General features: G+C 37.5%; 1 protein-coding gene across 6 annotated transcripts in view; it reads right to left on the bottom strand.

Annotated features, from left to right (window-relative positions):
* The window catches only part of KAT6B (lysine acetyltransferase 6B), a 214,847-nt gene that overhangs the window by 173,478 nt on the left and 24,110 nt on the right, over positions 1-17,259 (bottom strand). The window lies entirely within an intron of this gene.

The following is a 17,259-nucleotide window of genomic DNA, read 5'->3' as shown; positions in this document are numbered from 1 at the left end:
GACCTAGTGCTTTCCAAATAACATCAGGAACAATGTAGCAGGGAAAAAAAAAAAAAAGAAAAGCACAAAAGAGCAAAATCTCAACTACATGAGCAACTTACAGAGCAAGAAACCAAAAACAATTTAGATGCAATATCTGACATCTGCCTTAGCCAGGACACTTTTCAGCCAAACATGCATCTGTAGTAATCACAACTACCAAACAGTAATAATGATGATGATAACAGTTCAATATACAAGGTAAATAAACACATAATAGGCCCTATTAACACAATTCAATACAGCAGTTGGTCTTTCTAACACATTGCACTTAAATCACCTGATGTGGTATTTTCCCAAGGTGTGGGATTCCACCACGAGGGACTCAAGATGCTTTGAGTTGTCTAAGACGCTTTAAGTTGATCTAAGACTTCAGAGGATCTAAGGTGATATGAATCATACAGAGTGAGAAAGTTGTTCCTTTTTTAATTTTGTTTTATATCCTCTAAGTAAGTGAAGGAGAAAGTCTTAGTTTGGTGCTAATGTATCCTTAACGCCTCTCTAATGCTTGCTAATCTCCCCATGAGAGCGCCAGCCTCAGACTCAGAGTCTTGGCAGGCAACAGTATCCAGCTCGGTTTCAATAAAACTTTGCTTTATTATAACTTTTACAGATACTGTCTATTTATGGCAAGGAATGCTTGTTTTCCATTTACTGTAATGATTCAGTTTCCTTTTTCAGTAAATCTATTTAAAGTAAAGAAAGTGAGACAATTTAATGTTTAGTGAGTATTCCAACTACATTAATTTTACCAAGTTTACACTCTGAAAAAATTTCAATCCTACAGAAAAATTCTAGGAGTAGTACAATGAGCACTTGTATACCTTTCACCAATTGTTAACATTTTTGCCTCATCTTTTTCTATAATTGTATCCCACTATACAATACATACACACACATAGACACCTATATTTATACACACACTCTTTTGTTGTTGTTACTGAACTATTTGAAAGTTAAGCTGCAAATATCAGGATACTATACCATGCAATATTACAGAAGGCATTTCCCTAACTCCTAAGAATAGGACGTAATCCTAGATAACTGAAATGCCATTAACATATGGAAGAAAATCAACATTAATGTCATGTTCCCCTAATATCTGGTCCAGATTCAAATCTACCCAATTATCTCCCCAAATGATTTTATAGTATCTTTTTTTCTGGTACAGAATCCAACCAAAGCTCATGCATGGCATCTGGTTGTCATGCCTCTTTAGTGAGGCAACTGAAAGAAAATAACTTAAGAAAATAATTAATACAGAAAATACATGAAACTGGTTGAACTAAGCAATGGCTTGAGGGAAATAGGGGGAAGCAATCTATTTTTATAAGAAAAGGAAAAAAACAATTGTGCTATTAAACTAAACTCATATTTATAGCACACAGTTATGAAGGAAAACATTTAAGACCTTCCCTTTTTATACATGCAGGAAGAGGGCTGAGCTAGACCATAAAGTTATATGTCAAAATGTTTTTGTTAAAAAAATAATACCAAAGTATGTATAATATTTATTTACACATGCTTTTAAATGGCCTGGAAGAACAGATACAAACCAATAACAATGGTTGCCTTTGAAAAGCTGCTTTAGGAGAAGACAATGCAGGGCCAATAAGGACCAACTATTACTTTTTACTTTGTACACTTTTGCATGGTATTCAAATTTTTTTATATTAAGTATGTATTGCTTTTAACTTCTAAAAAGCCAATAAAAACAAACATTAAATTTAAAATGCCCATAATCTTTTTTTTTTTATTAAATTCAGTTTTATTGAAATACATTCACACACCATACAATCATCCATGGTATACAATCCACTGTCCACAGTATGATAACATAGTTATGTGTTCATTACCACAACCTATCTCTGAACATTTTCCTTACATCAGAAAGAACCAGAACAAGAATAAAAAATAAAAGTGAAAAAAGAACACCCAAATCATCCCCCCATCCCACCCCATTTGTCCTTTAGTTTTTATCCCCATTTTTCTACTCATCCATACACTAGATAAAGGGGGTATGATCCACAAGATCTTCACAATCACACTGTCACCCCTTGTAATCTACATTATTATATAATTGTCTTCAGGAGTCCAGACTGCTGGGTTGGTGTTTGATAGTTTCAGGTATTTACTTCTAGCTATTCCAATACATTAAAACCTAAGACATGTTATCTATATAGTGCATAAGAATGTCCACCAGAGTGACTCTCGACTCCATTTGAAATCTCTCAGCCACTGAAACTATTTCGTCTCATTTTGCATCCCCCTTTTGGTCAAGAAGATACTCTCAGTCCCATGATGCCGAGTACACATTCATCCCCAGGAGTTACATTCTGCATTGCCAGGGAGATTTACACCCCTGGGAGTCGGGTCCCACGTAGTGGGGAGGGCAGCGAGTTCACCTGTTGAGGTGGCTCAGTTAGAGAAAGAGAGGGCCACATCTGAGCAACAAAGAGGTACTCAGGGGGAGACTCTTAGGCACCATTACATACAAGTTTAGACTCTCCTTTGCGGTAATGAGCTTCACAAGGGCAAGTCCCATGATCAAGGGCTCAGCACATCAAACCGCCAGTCCCAATGTTTGTGACAGCATCAACACCAGTCCAGGTGAGGATGTCCAACACATCCGCACCTTCCCCCAGATCCTCGGGGCTGGGGAGGGGGAGGCTGTAAATATATTTTTTATTATCTGCCCAAATTACTCTGGGATGTGTCACTATTCACTCCAGCCTATACTAACCTACCGTATCTCACTTCCTATTCAAAGTTCCTTGCAATTGTGGTCTTTGAACAAATCGACTGTAGAGTTGTACCGTTTAGAAAATTTAGATCCTGTACCAAATAGATATCTATTCCCTTGGTCTCATATGGAAGTTGAAGTTTTAAAACACAATCAGTTTCAACTTTTTCCCTTTGGCCTGGCTTGCCCTGGTCTTAACCAGACCTGCTTCATTCATATCACTAATTGAAGTCTGGGCTCTTTTTCAGCTTTTTTTTTTTTTTTGACTGTGGCTGTATGCACTAATACTGACATTCATATCTGCCGAGCTCTAGCTCTGAGTTTCAGGCGTCTCAGAGATATGCATTGTTCCAGAGACCAATCAGGTTATATGCTAGGGGATCAGCATCTCAGAGTTTAGAGATAGGCATTACAATTCAGGGATAGAGTTAACTGCCGTAAGAGCTTACAATCTAGGGACTATTACAATTATTGTGTCCACGTTAGGCTATGTTCTAAGATTCAATTCTGAGTTTACACATTGTAGTTAGTCCATATTGGTGAGGCATCATCCCTCTCACCATGTTTTCTCCAACACTTTTACTCCTATATATATATTTTCCCACAATTTTATAGTTATAGTCACATATCATACATTTATCCACAGTGTACAATCAGTTGTTCATGGTATCATCATAAAGTTGTACTTTTATCACCACAATCAGCACTTGAACATATTGATTACTACAAGAAAAACTGTTTTTGTTTTTTTTTAGCAATAAGAAAAAAATGATAAAAAGAAAAATAACATGTCATATAATACAATATACTAGTAAGGACAGCAAATAACACCACTACCAAGAATCCCATATTCCTCCCCATGTCCCCCTCTCATATACATTTAGCATTGAAAATGCCCATAATCTTTTAATTATACTATGCTGCCACCAATATGTTTCAAGCACTATCAACCATTAGACACACTTTCAATTTAATGGCAAAGAATACTTAGTTCAAATTATTTTAGTAAAAACTATTAAATTATGTTTTGTTACAATGCAGACCTGGATATACAGTGTATTATGTTACCTCATAGCTCATAACACCAAATATTGTGCTTTCTCTCTCACACACATACGTACACATGTGTACACGCACATAGTCTGGTTCCCTAATACAAACTAAATAAAATGTTGGGCAATAAGCTTGCTGTAATAAGAACACTTATTTACTGAATACATGTGCTAATGAAGATGGAAAATTTTAAATGATCAAAGGGAAAAAAAATCCTAGCTCCACAAATGCTGAAAAGACATCTGATGAAATTCAAAATCCATGTCTGATGAAACTTCCTAAACATGATAAATACATATACCAGCATCATGTTTAACGGAGAAATAAAGAAGTATTCCCTCAAAACAAGTCCAGTATTCTTTAACATCTTTAAGGCGGTACTAGTCGACAAAATCCAAAAAGAGAAAGATTTAAGACATACAGAATAGAATGGAGAAGGTAAAATTTAAATTATCATTATTTGCAGATCATAGTATTACATACCTGTAAAACTCAAGACAATAAACTAAAACCTACTACAAACAAAAAAAAATTTCAGTAAGGCTGCTAGGCACAAAATTGATATATAAAAATCAGTAACATCCCTGTATTTAAAAAAAAAATAACCAGTTGGAAAGTGTACACCAGTTAGAAAGTGTAAATGTTGCCATTTACAATAGCAACAAAAAAGGAGTCAATTTAACAGGAGGTTAAAACCCTTTAGCACACCTACCCACACCATACACATCTATACCCACATAGAAAGTACTTAAAATAAATTGATAATGGTTTTATTACTGAAATGTTTATGGATAAAATGATGGGGTGACTAGGATTTACTTCAAAACAATTCAGGAGTGGCCGGGAGCAGGGGGAGTGAAAACTGAAAAAAAAGAGTGGTCATGAGCTGATTACTGTAGCTGGTAATGGGTAAGCATTGGTCTTGGGTTTTATGTATGCTTAAATTTTTCCATAAAATTTTTTTAAAATAAAAGAATGGATAAAAAAGTGAAAAGATATACTTTTCCTTAATAGAAGACTCAAAATTAAAAGTGTCATTCTATATACTGAAAACAACTCCAATAAAATTACCAAGATCTGTTGAGTACTAAGCAAGTTGATTCTAAAGTCCATATGGAAAAACAAGCAGGTACAATTAGTCATGAAGATTCTGAAAATGTAAAGTAATAAATTATAAGGGAGGATTAGCCTACCAAGAAATAAAACATACTATGAAGCTACAGTAATAGAAACACTGTGATACTAGCACATATAATAGGCAGATAATTCAATGGGACAAAATAGAAAGTCCAGAAACAGCTTCAAACATACACTTAGGAATTTAGTTTATGATAAAGATGGAATTTCATACAGAAGAGAATAAAGAGATCATTCAATGAGTGGCACTGGGATAGCTGAGTTGCTACCTGAAAAGATAATAAAACAAAGGTAGATTCCTACCCCATTCTTTAGAGTGAAACAATTCCATATGGATCAAAAATTCAATAGCAAAAAATGAAAACATAAAAGCACTACAAGAAAATATGTAGAAATATTTTTTATAACCTTCCAGAAGGGAAGGCTCACATATGAAACAAAACCTAGATGCTATAAAAGAAACATGATCATTGTGCATGGCAGGGGGTGGGGTAAATTTAAACTATACATACCCTCCAACCTGGCCATTTAATTTAGGAATACATCCTATAGATGTGCAGGTATCTGCTAATATTCATGTAAGGATATTCGTTGCAGCACTGTTCACTATAGAAAAAGATAAATCCATCCAATGAAATATATTACTTGTTAAAAAGGAGGCATCTCTTTATGTGGTATTATAGATGGATCTCCAAGATCAGATATTTTGTTAAACAAATAAAGCAAGATGCCATTTATACATATGCACAGAATATTTTTGGAAAAATATACAAGGAGCTGGTGGTGATAGCAGTTGCTTCTGCAGAGAGGAACTGGGTGCCTGTGGGACAAAGGATGGCTTACTTTTCACCACACATCCTTTGGTAACTCTTGAATTTTACATCATTTAAAACAAATTTTTAAAAAGTCATCAATGTAAGTTAAATTTAAAAAAGGAAATCGGGGGAGGAGAGGTTGCTTGCAGAACTCTGCTAAGAATTCCAACTATAAAGAAAAGAGTCTTTTATTATTAGCTTTCTACATTCAGATTTTTTTTTAATCGGATTTTGCTCCAAACAAGGCCAAACATTATCTAAAGAAAATGCAACTAACAGCATTATAAAACATTACTCCAGGGAGTCAAACCAGGATTACAGTCACAGATACTCAGAGCCAGAAGCGAGACCTGAAACTCCAATTGCTCCCCTTAAAACATATAAGGAAAGTGACGCTCAGTTAGTAGCTACATCAACCTTCAAATCCAGCTCTCTTATCCTTTGGTCACAGTGTTCTCTCCACCACACTACAGCTGCACTGAAGTAACCCTTCCCTTCAAGGCCATTCAAAGTGGAGCTTCTACATACCTTTTCTGAATTATAAAATCCCTGATGGAGGGACTGAAACATTTCATTAAAAAAAAAAAAAAATTGCATCATTTAACTTTAAGGCATCCAGTGACGCTAACTGATGAATTTAACATGGTTCTCTACCTTTTCTCAAATATATGGCTTTCCCTCAGTACTACTAATAATGTACTTTACTATCATCCTTAAAATTTAACTTTAAGGAAAAATATTCTTTCCTTTTAAGCATATTACCTTAGGCCACAGAAGCATCATCTACCAAATAAAAGTTCTATCTTTAAGAAGTGCTGGACTAAGCCAACTTGAAAGGTGAAATCACTGCCCTCCCCCCTACGTGGGATCAGACACCCAGGGGAGTGAATCTCCCTGGCAACGTGGAATATGACTCCCGGGGAGGAATGCAGACCCGGCATCGTGGGACAGAGAACATCTTCTTGACCAAAAGGGGGATGTGAAAGGAAATGAAATAAGCTTCAGTGGCAGAGAGAATCCAAAAGGAGCCGAGAGGTCACTCTGGTGGGCACTCTTACGCACACTTTAGACAACCCTTTTTAGGTTCTAAAGAATTGGGGTAGCTGGTGGTGGATACCTGAAACTATCAAACTACAACCCAGAACCCATGAATCTCGAAGACAGTTGTATAAAAATGTAGCTTATGAGGGGTGACAATGGGATTGGGAAAGCCATAAGGACCACACTCCACTTTGTCTAGTTTATGGATGGATGAGCAGAAAAATAGGGGAAGGAAACAAACAGACAAAGGTACCCAGTGTTCTTTTTTACTTCAATTGCTCTTTTTCACTCTAATTATTATTCTTGTTATTTTTGTGTGTGTGCTAATGAAGGTGTCAGGGATTGATTTGGGTGATGAATGTACCACTATGTAATGGTACTGTAAACAATCGAAAGTACGATTTGTTTTGTATGACTGCGTGGTATGTGAATATATCTCAATAAAATGAAGATTAAAAAAAAATAAAAATAAAAAAAAAAAAAAAAAGAAGTGCTGGAGAAAACATGGAGAGAAGGATGTACCTATTTACTGTTGATGAGGAGGCAGAATGGCATAGTCTTTCTCGAGGTCACTGTGGTGGCTCCACATGAAGCTGAGTATGTGGGGCCATGGGTCCTGTGATCTCATTGTGGGGTATGTATTTGGAGGATCCAGGAGTGGAGACATGGGTGGACATTTGCACACTAGTGTTTGTGGAGGCAGTGTTCATGATTTGCAATGGGTGGAGGTGGCCTAAGGGTACACCGACTGAGGAACAGAATGGTGAACTGTGGTGTATGCATACAATCAAATATTGAGCAACTACGAGGAGTGAAGCTGTGAGGCACACCAACAAGGTGAATGGATCCTATAGACAGCATGTTGAGTGAAGTACGCCAGAAACCAAGGCAAACACTTAATGCCTCACCAATATGGACTAAATACAATGTGTAAACTCAGAATTAAATCTTAGAGCACAGCCTAATAGGGAAATGATTATTGTAATGGTCCCTAGGTTGTAAACTCTTACAGCAGTCAAATCTATTCCTGAACTGTAATGGCTATCTCCAAACTCTGAGATGTTGATCCCTTAATGCATAACCTGATTGGTCTCTGGAACATTAGGTATCTGTGATACACGTGAAACTCAGAGCTAGAGCTGGGCAGACATAAATATCAGATTTACGCATAGAGCAACCGTTAAAAAAAAAAAAAAAAAAAGCTGAAATAGAGCCCAGACTTCAATTAGAGATATGAATAAAGCAGATCTAGTTAAGACTAGAGCAAATCGGGCCAAAGGGTAAAGGTTGAAACTGACTGTGTTCAAACTTCAGCTTCCATGTGAGACCAAGGGAAGAGATGTTTATTTGGTGTAGGATCTATATTTTCTAAACAATATAACTTCTACAGTCAGTTTGTCCAAACACCACAATTACATGGAACTTTGAATAGGAAGTGACCTACGGTAGGTCTGTATAGATTAGAATGAAGTAGCAACACATCCTAAAGTAACTTGGGTGGAGAATAAAAATATATATTTGGGGCCCCACTGAAGAACTGGGGAAGAATGCAGAGGTGTTGGACTTCCTTACCTGGATTGTTGCTGATGTTCTCACAAACACTGGGGACTGACGGCTTGATGTGCTGAGCCCTCTGTCTCGGGGCTGGCCCCTATGAAGCTTGTTGCTGCAAGGAGAGGCTAACTGTGCTTATAATTGTGCCTAAGAGTCTTCCCCTGAGTGCCTCTTTGTTGCTCAGATGTGGCTCTCTCTCTAACTAAGCCACCTTGGTGGGTGATCTTGCTGCCCTCCCCCCTACGTGGGACCTGACTCCCAGGGGTGTAAATCTCCCTGGCAATGCAGGATATGACTCCCAGGGATGAATCTGAACCCGGCATCATGGGATTGAGAACATCTTCTTGACCAAAAGGGGGGATGCAAAATGAAATGAAATAAAGCTTCAGTGGCTGAGAGATTCCAAATGGAGCTGAGAGGTCATACTGGTGGATATTCTTACACACTATATAGACAACATTTTTTAGGTTTTAATATATTGGAATAGCTAGAAGTAAATAACTGAAACTACCAAACTCCAACCCAGTAGCCTTGACTCGAAGACAATTGTATAACAATGTAAATCACAAAGGGTGACAGTGTGATTGTGAAAACCCTGTGGATCGCACTCCCTTTATCTAGTATATGGATGGATGAGTAGAAAAACGGGAACAAAACCTAAATGAAAAATAGGGTAGGATGGGGGGGGGTGTGATCTGGGTGCTCTTTTTTTATTTTTCTTTTTTATTCTGATTCTGATTCTTTCCGGTGTAAGGAAAATGTTCAAAAATAGATAGGGGTGTTGAACGCACAACTGTAAGATGGTACTGTGAACAGATGATTGTATACCATGGATGACTGTATGGTATGTGAATATTTCTCAACAAAACTGGATTTAAAAAAAAAAAAAGTTCTACCTTTAGAAACTATACCCAGTATTACATGGTACACATACAACTGAGGATATTCAGGGCTATAATCAAAAGAAGAGACATCCAAGATTGTTTTTTAGGTTTTCTTATTTCAAAAAATCAGCATCACAACATCAACATGTAAATTATCCAACTGTAAGTTTTCCATTTATAGAAGCATTTTAATAAACAATAATATTAAAAATTAACCTGCCTCTTCATACCAGATAAACATGTTTCAGACACAAAACTCTTTTTTCACCTGTCTCTATAAAGCAATATTTATGAAAATCTTAATATCAGGACTCCAGTGTAAACAATCCTATTATTAAAGGTCACCAAAAAGATATAATATTTTCAGAATTTTGGCCCAAAACATGACATTTAAACAGCATATCAAGAAGCATCTCCGTAATGGCAGATGAAGATCCTCCAAAAATATGCTCCTTCATAAAAGAAACAAGAACAGTGGCAAAAAATTATCAAAATAACTATTTCAGAAATCTGGGAATTAACCAAAAGTGTACAACAATCCAAGCAGTATTTATTCCAGAAAAGCAGCTGAGTCTTGGTAAGAGAATCTTGTGGTATTTTAATCTACCCTACTCCCATTCCCCAGCTCTACAAACAGCCTTGAAAACCACCAGCCTTGTGATCTTGGTAGCTGTGAAAAACTGCAGCTAGCAGCCACTGGAGGGGCAGAACAGCTTGGAGGTCTCCAAACAGCATCCCCAGAAAATTGTCATTATTTGACCTGACTGACAGCTCCCTGGAAAAGCTTCATTCTCAGTGCTTGTCTTTATGTGACCTGAGCTCACTATGTGCAAACAGTCTTATCCCCAGGGCATTTGTCAAAAATAATCAGCGGCAAATGTTTAATATCGTAGCTACCTGAGGCAGTGATACCAATTGGAACTAAAAGAGCCTGACCAAAAAACTTAAAAGGAAAATTTTAGGAGTGAAAGGTCCATATGGGGTTTTGAAAAGCTCTTGATATATTCCTGGGAATCTAGAAGGCCATGTGCACATACAAGGCTGGGTGCAAGTCTATGAAAGACCTGAGAAGGCTTTCACCTTTGACTGACTAAGGCTCTGCACACACAGAAAGTGAAGGCTAAAGCAAAATTAGAAACTGCCTACTACAGCGATGAAAACACACCCAATATAAACATCGCTCTCAGTAAAGGTTGGAAGACATTGATTCAAGGCACTTAAGGAAATCTCTTTCTAATGATTGGTTGACCATCAAGTCAAATGAGCAGAGACTTCAGAGGTGGCACACACAAAAAAAACATAGACTTCATAGAATTGGTCCAGGAAAGTCACGGAACAAACAAACAAACAGCAAGAATAACAAACCCTGAGAAGGGTGAGAATCTAATACCCAAAGCTTCCACCTATATTATTAAAAATGCCCAGATATCAACAAAAAATTTTAAGACATGCAAAGAAATAGGGAAGTATGGCTCACACACAGGGGGAAAAAAAAAAAAAAGAAAGAAAATTTTCCAAAAGAAGCCCAGACACTGAACTTAGTAGACAACATAAGCTATTACACATATGTTGAAATCACTAAAAGAAACCATGTCTAAAGAAATTGTAAGAAAGCAATGAAAGCCATGTCTCACTGAGTACATCAATAAAGAGAAAAAAGTTACAAAAAAGAACCAAACAGAAATTCTAGAGTTCATAAGAATAATACCTGAAATGAAAAATTCATAAGAGGAGCTCAATAGCAGATTTGAGCTGGCAAAATAAAGAATCAGTGAATTTAAAGATAGGAACAGCAAGAAAAACAGAATGAAGAGAAAGGAACAGTGCCTCAGAGAGCTGTGAGACAGCATCAAACATATCAACATACATATCTCCTCTCCTGGAAGTCCCAGGAGAGGGGAGAGAGATAGGAACAGAAAGAACATGTGAAGAAATAATGGCCAAAAATATCCCAACTTCGATGAAAGACATGAATCTACACATCCAAGAAGCTCAACAAACTCCAAGCGTATCAACTCAAAGAGATCTACATCAAGAATCAAAATTTACTCAAATCTAATCTTTCAGTCCTTATCATTTAGAAAGCACTGACTGAGCCCATTCTGAGAACTAAGCACAATGCAAGGATAAGATAAACATGTCAAACTTCCTGCCTTCAAGGAGCTCACTCCTAGTGGGGAAGGCAAATTCATGAAGAACATTTGGCAGGAGCCATGCACAAAGTGTTAAGGGCCAGCGTGGAGATGGCACAGAGAAAGGTAAGAGGAAGCTTCTTAGAGAAGATGATGCTTGAACTGAATCTGATGCTGGAACTGAGTCTGACGCTTAAAGAATGAGCAGGAGCTTGTAAACAAAGTTGGGATAGGAAGGAGCATTCAGAATTGGCAACCTCTAAATCTCCAGGACCATATTTATTTTTGTTTATCTTTGGATATCCATCTAACTCATTTTGGGATGGATAAATGAATGGAGGGCTAGAAGGAAAGATAAAATGAGGAAGATTCCCATTTCAGCCCCAAACTCCAGTCCAGCTGTTCAGCAGCCCTAAATAATCCATAAGACTGATCTTGAAGACCAAAGTCTGAATCCCAGAAAAATCTGTTCTTCTCAAGAGAGCTAAATGCCCGATAAAAAGCTCCCAATTATAAAGAAGCTAAAATTAACATCACTAAAAGCCAGGGGTAGGAGAGGGTTTATCAGCCCAAAGTCTCTTGAATCTCTTGGCTCCTCACTACTGAGATCAGTAAAAGGAACTGAGTCACAACCAGATGACTTCGGAAGCCAAGGGCCACATTGCCCCTTGGGGGCCCAGCTAACCCAGTCTGAAGCCAGGTACTTTAGATGGTGTTTCCTGGGCCTCTTGGAGGACTATAAAGTGAGGGAGAAGTGTAAACCTTAGGGCAGTACTAAATCAGAGTGAGGCGGCTGGAGAATCGGGTGATAGAGCAGGGGCCAGAAGGCATGCCCAACAAGAAGCCCACTCTCCTTAAATTATGTTTGCTTTAATACAACAAGGATCTCTGACAAATGACAAATGCGTTTACATCATTAGAGCCCATATCTAATCAGGAAAAATAAATTCTTTTCCGAACTCTAAGGTTAATGAGTTGATCCATAAGGAGTTAGTAAAAGAGAGGCTGCCACATAGGGCTAGCAAAGAAAGACTCTCTAAGACCCACATAATTTAAGGGGCAAATGATTTCAAGTGACCTATATATTCCAAAAATCCTTGGAAATGGGAATACTGTATCATGGAGGCCCCCTGCCTCTTATCTCCTCCCTCTTCCCCCTACGTTCTAAAGTAAGGCTGGATAGCTCCGTGAGTTAAATGAGGCTAAGTGAAATAAAAGTTGGAAAATTAATCAATTAAAATTTTCAAAGGCAAAAGTGAATCTGAAAAAAAAAAAAAAAAGTGAATCTGAGTGTTAGAAGAGACCTAGATTTCTGATAATAAAGTTATTATGTGATGCTTTTAACAAAGGCATCATAAATTAGTGGGGAAAGTAAGAATTTTAATTCATGATCTTCAAACAGTCAACTAACAACAACAAAAAAACAGATAGGTCCTTAAGCCATTTACCAAAATAAAAATTGCAGATGATCTTAAGGATTAACTATAAATTACAGCAACAATAAAGACAAAAACTAGAAGGAAATATTAGTAAATGCCTCTCTGAACTCAAGATGGGGAAGAACTTTCTAAACATAAAAACAATAAAATAAAATCACAAAAATTGGTAACAGTATACTTCGTGGCTCAACTGTAAATAATATTTACATAGTTGTAAAAATACAAACGCTGACTACAAACGCTGTCCTAAGCAAAAAGGGCAGTGGGAGAGAGAAGGAATATTATAATGTGTATAAGGTCTTTACTCTTGCCTTCCCTGGCAAGTAATCAACAGATAATGTCTAAAATTGAAAATAAGAATAACAGCATATGCATGTTGTTTAAAAATGTAGAACCCTAACTTCCAAAAGAAATCATACTAAACATGGTTGAAAGAGTTAAAGATGGTTGCCCCCAGGGCATAGGAATAAAGCATGGGAGATAACCACACCACCACTGTTATTGAGCAATGACTGTTAAACACACAAAAATATTCAAGTCATTAGTCATCAAAGAAATGCACAGTAAAATAACAAGGAACCCTTTTTTCTCTACCACATCAACAAGATAAAAGGCCCTGGAGGCAAGCTGATGTGCACCATTGAGCCCACACGCACACATACCCTCACACATACACATACCCTCAACTGCCTGCAGGAATGCACACTGTTACTACCTTTTGGAACACTTTTTGACAATATGTTCCAAAAGCCTTTAAAAAAAATTTAATGGCTATTCCCCCAGTAATACCCCTATAATAATCTATCCTATGGGAAATAATTTTCCTTGCATACACAAATTTTTAGTAGTAGCATTATTTGTACTAGTAAATGTTACAACAATAATAAGAAATAGTGTAGAATCATGTAAAATCATACTTCAATGAATACAAGGATATGTGAAAAGGCTCAAATCAGATTTTAAATTTAGAAAGCAAGACAAAATTATATAACTACCATTTTCCTCACCTTATTTAAATATAACATAAATATACATATGTAGGAAAAAAAAGGCAGAAAATACAAACTTCTAACAGTAGCTATCTCCAGTGGAATTTATATATCATCTTTAAACCCTTCTGTATTTTTCAAAGTCTGTACAGTGAGCATTGTTACTCTGAAAGTATAAATCTTTCTGATTATTTAAATATCAAGAGGTGGTAAAAAAAACAACACAGATGTTAGCCATTCACAGCTTGTGTGACTAGAGCAAAATCCTCTCCAAAAGGAGACGAGGACTTCATTACAAGGTGACAAAGAAAGACATCTCAAGACCATAGCCTCAGTTCCCCTTTCTGTCATGGCCCAGGAAGAGCTCACCTCCTCAGTATCTCAAGTCCATTCCACTGTGGTAGACTAATGGGCCTGATGTTATTATTGTCTCCATTTGTCAGATGAAGAAACCTAGACACAGATAGGACATACCCAGTGGAAAAGTTTGGATCTGAACCTAAGCATTCTGGTTCCAGAGCCACTTCCCCACAACGCTTCAGAAAATGATCTCTAAGTTCTCTCTTAACAATAACTAGGGCCCTGCCCAATTAATACTTCTAGACTGTTTCCTCATCCATATAAGAATTATCGATTCATTTATAAAAGAAGAAAGTTTGCTCAAGACAGCGATTCTCAAACTTTTGCTGCACACTTGCATCACCTGGGGATCTTTAAACAGTTCTGATACCTGGCTCCCACCCTGACAATCCGATTTAACTGGTGAGGATGTGATCTGGGCACCCAGAGTTTTAAAAGCTCCCTAGGTGATTCCAATGTACAGCAAAGTTTGGGAACCACAGGCCTAAATCAAATGACTGGCTGGAGGAGGGGCGAGAGGCTCCAGAAAAATATTAAGACATACAGGCCCAATGTTTTGCATATAATTTCAGAGGTCCTCAGCTCAAAACCCCTGGACTCGGTGATCTCAAGAATCACCTACAATTCTCAAATTTTATTCTATAGTTGAAGAATTACCATACAACAGTTTTACTAAGGCAAAGAGGGAACAGACTGTCAGGGCTAAATTAAATTAATGTATAATAATAAAGACAAGGGAGAAATTTGGCGATTTTTGGTTTTTATTCCAAAGCACAAACTTCAAGGCCAATTAATCAATGGTTTCCTTGTATTTAGGAGAAATGAGGAAAGGGATTCGCAGTATAACCTTACATCACGGCTATCCAAACTGTTTAACCAAATGCAAAGATTCCTAGACTAGTGAATGACTGTTGTGAGAATAAAGGAAGGGAGAAGAGGGGCCCATCATCAAATCGTCTTGGGAAATTGTGCGTTAAGCAAGTTACATTTGAGAATTTCTCAGAGACTGTTAAATCTCAAAGCATTGTGAACATCATTAACATCTTGGAGAGCACCTCCTTCTTCCTCAGAACATTGTTTGGGAAAAGCCACCTTAAACGAGGACACACTAATAAATTTCAACAGTATATTCAGTGTCTCCTATTGAAGACACTAAAAAGGCACTTAGAGGCCCATGTTTATAAGAACCAAGCCTGATGCAAAGGAGAGGCTAGGCCTCCCCATGGTTGTGCCTAAGAGCCTCCTCCCGAATGCCTCTTTGTTGCTCAGATGTGGCCCTCTCTCTCTAGCTAAGCCAACTTGAAAGGTGAAATCACTGCCCTCCCCTCTACATGGGATCAGACACCATGGGGAGTGAATCTCCCTGGCAACATGGAATATGACTCCCAGGGAGGAATGTAGACCTGGCATCGTGGGACGGAGAACATCTTCTTGACCAAAAGGGGGATGTGAAAGGAAATGAAATAAGCTTCAGTGGCAGAGAGATTCCAAAAGGAGCCGAGAGGTCACTCTGGTGGGCACTCTTATGCACACTTTAGACAACCCTTTTTAGGTTCTAAAGAATTGGGGTAGCTGGTGGTGGATACCTGAAACTATCAAACTACAACCCAGAACCCATGAATCTCGAAGACAATTGTATAAAAATGTAGCTTATGAGGGGTGACAATGGGATTGGGAAAGCCATAAGGACCACACTCCCCTTTGTCTAGTTTATGGATGGATGAGTAGAAAAATAGGGGAAGGAAACAAACAGACAAAGGTACCCAGTGTTCTTTTTTACTTCAATTGCTCTTTTTCACTCTAATTATTATTCTCGTTATTTTTGTGTGTGTGCTAATGAAGGTGTCAGGGATTGATTTGGGTGATGAATGTACCACTATGTAATGGTACTGTGAACAATCGAAAGTACGATTTGTTTTGTATGACTGCGTGGTATGTGAATATATCTCAATAAAATGAAGATTTAAAAAAAAAAAAAAAAAAAAAGAACCAAGCCTGAAATTTTTAGTCAACTTCTCTTTAAATGATTTTCTTCAGGAGGAAAATGAGAGGCAATATAATATAAAATACTTAAGTGCACAGACCCTGGAGCCAAGAGGCCTGGGTTTGAATCCTGGCTTTACCACCTAATAGCTCTGTGACCCTGGGCAAGTCCTTTAGTCCCATGTGTCTCAGTTTCCTTATTTGTGAGTAAGGATGAAAAATAGTATTACCTCATAGGCAAGTTACCATATGCAAAGCACTTAAGTAGTGCCTGCCTCACAGTAAGCACTTTATAAATGTTGCTGTTTATTAGTCATACCCAAAGAAGAGAAAAGTTCAGTCACCCAGAAAATGAGATTGCCCCCCTGGTCACTTGAGAAGGAATCATATAGCTGCAAGTTTGGGCATATTTCAACCGGTAATTTAATTACCATTTGAATATGGTTTATTTTTATAACTTTCATAGTGTCTAGTACAGTGGTGTATATGTATATGATACAAGAATTCAATAGATATGTGTTGATTTCATTCAAATAAATGAGAGGCACAGAGCATGGTGAAGTGGCTGGACTCCATCCAACCTGTGTGCCAGCGTGCAAACATCAGCTCCAACATTCCCTAAATGTGTGTTCTTGGCCCAGTTAACTTCTCAGGCATGTAACTTCATCTGCAAAATTCAGTTAGTATCAGGACCTACCTCTTGGGGATCTTGTAAAATTATTTTATAAATATTCAATGCTTAGAACATTACCTGGTACATGGTAAGCACTAAATGGTTAGTTAGTACTACTATCTTCTTGCATGTATTCTGTAGCTCCTTCAAATCCAGTATGAACTGCTTATAATGCACATCTTACAAGGTACAAGGAAATGTATTAACCGTGTTCTTTTGCCTTTGTTGTTTTCATAAACTAAATGGGAAACTTAAATGGTCACAGACACTAATCCTGGATTTCAGGAGAGTCAAGGCACTTTTGTAAGAGACATGCTGATGTTCCACTAAGTCAGATTTTAAAATGACCTGAAAAGTGTTGCTCCCTATGATAACTATTTATTTTATTTTGCTCTGAAATGTTTAGAAGCTAAAAAA

The sequence above is a fragment of the Choloepus didactylus genome, chromosome 15 (assembly GCF_015220235.1).
Source record: "Choloepus didactylus isolate mChoDid1 chromosome 15, mChoDid1.pri, whole genome shotgun sequence".
In the NCBI taxonomy this organism is placed as follows: Eukaryota; Metazoa; Chordata; class Mammalia; order Pilosa; family Megalonychidae; genus Choloepus; species Choloepus didactylus.
The sequence above is the reverse complement of the archived record's forward strand: the minus strand, read 5'-3'. Positions and strand labels throughout refer to the sequence as shown.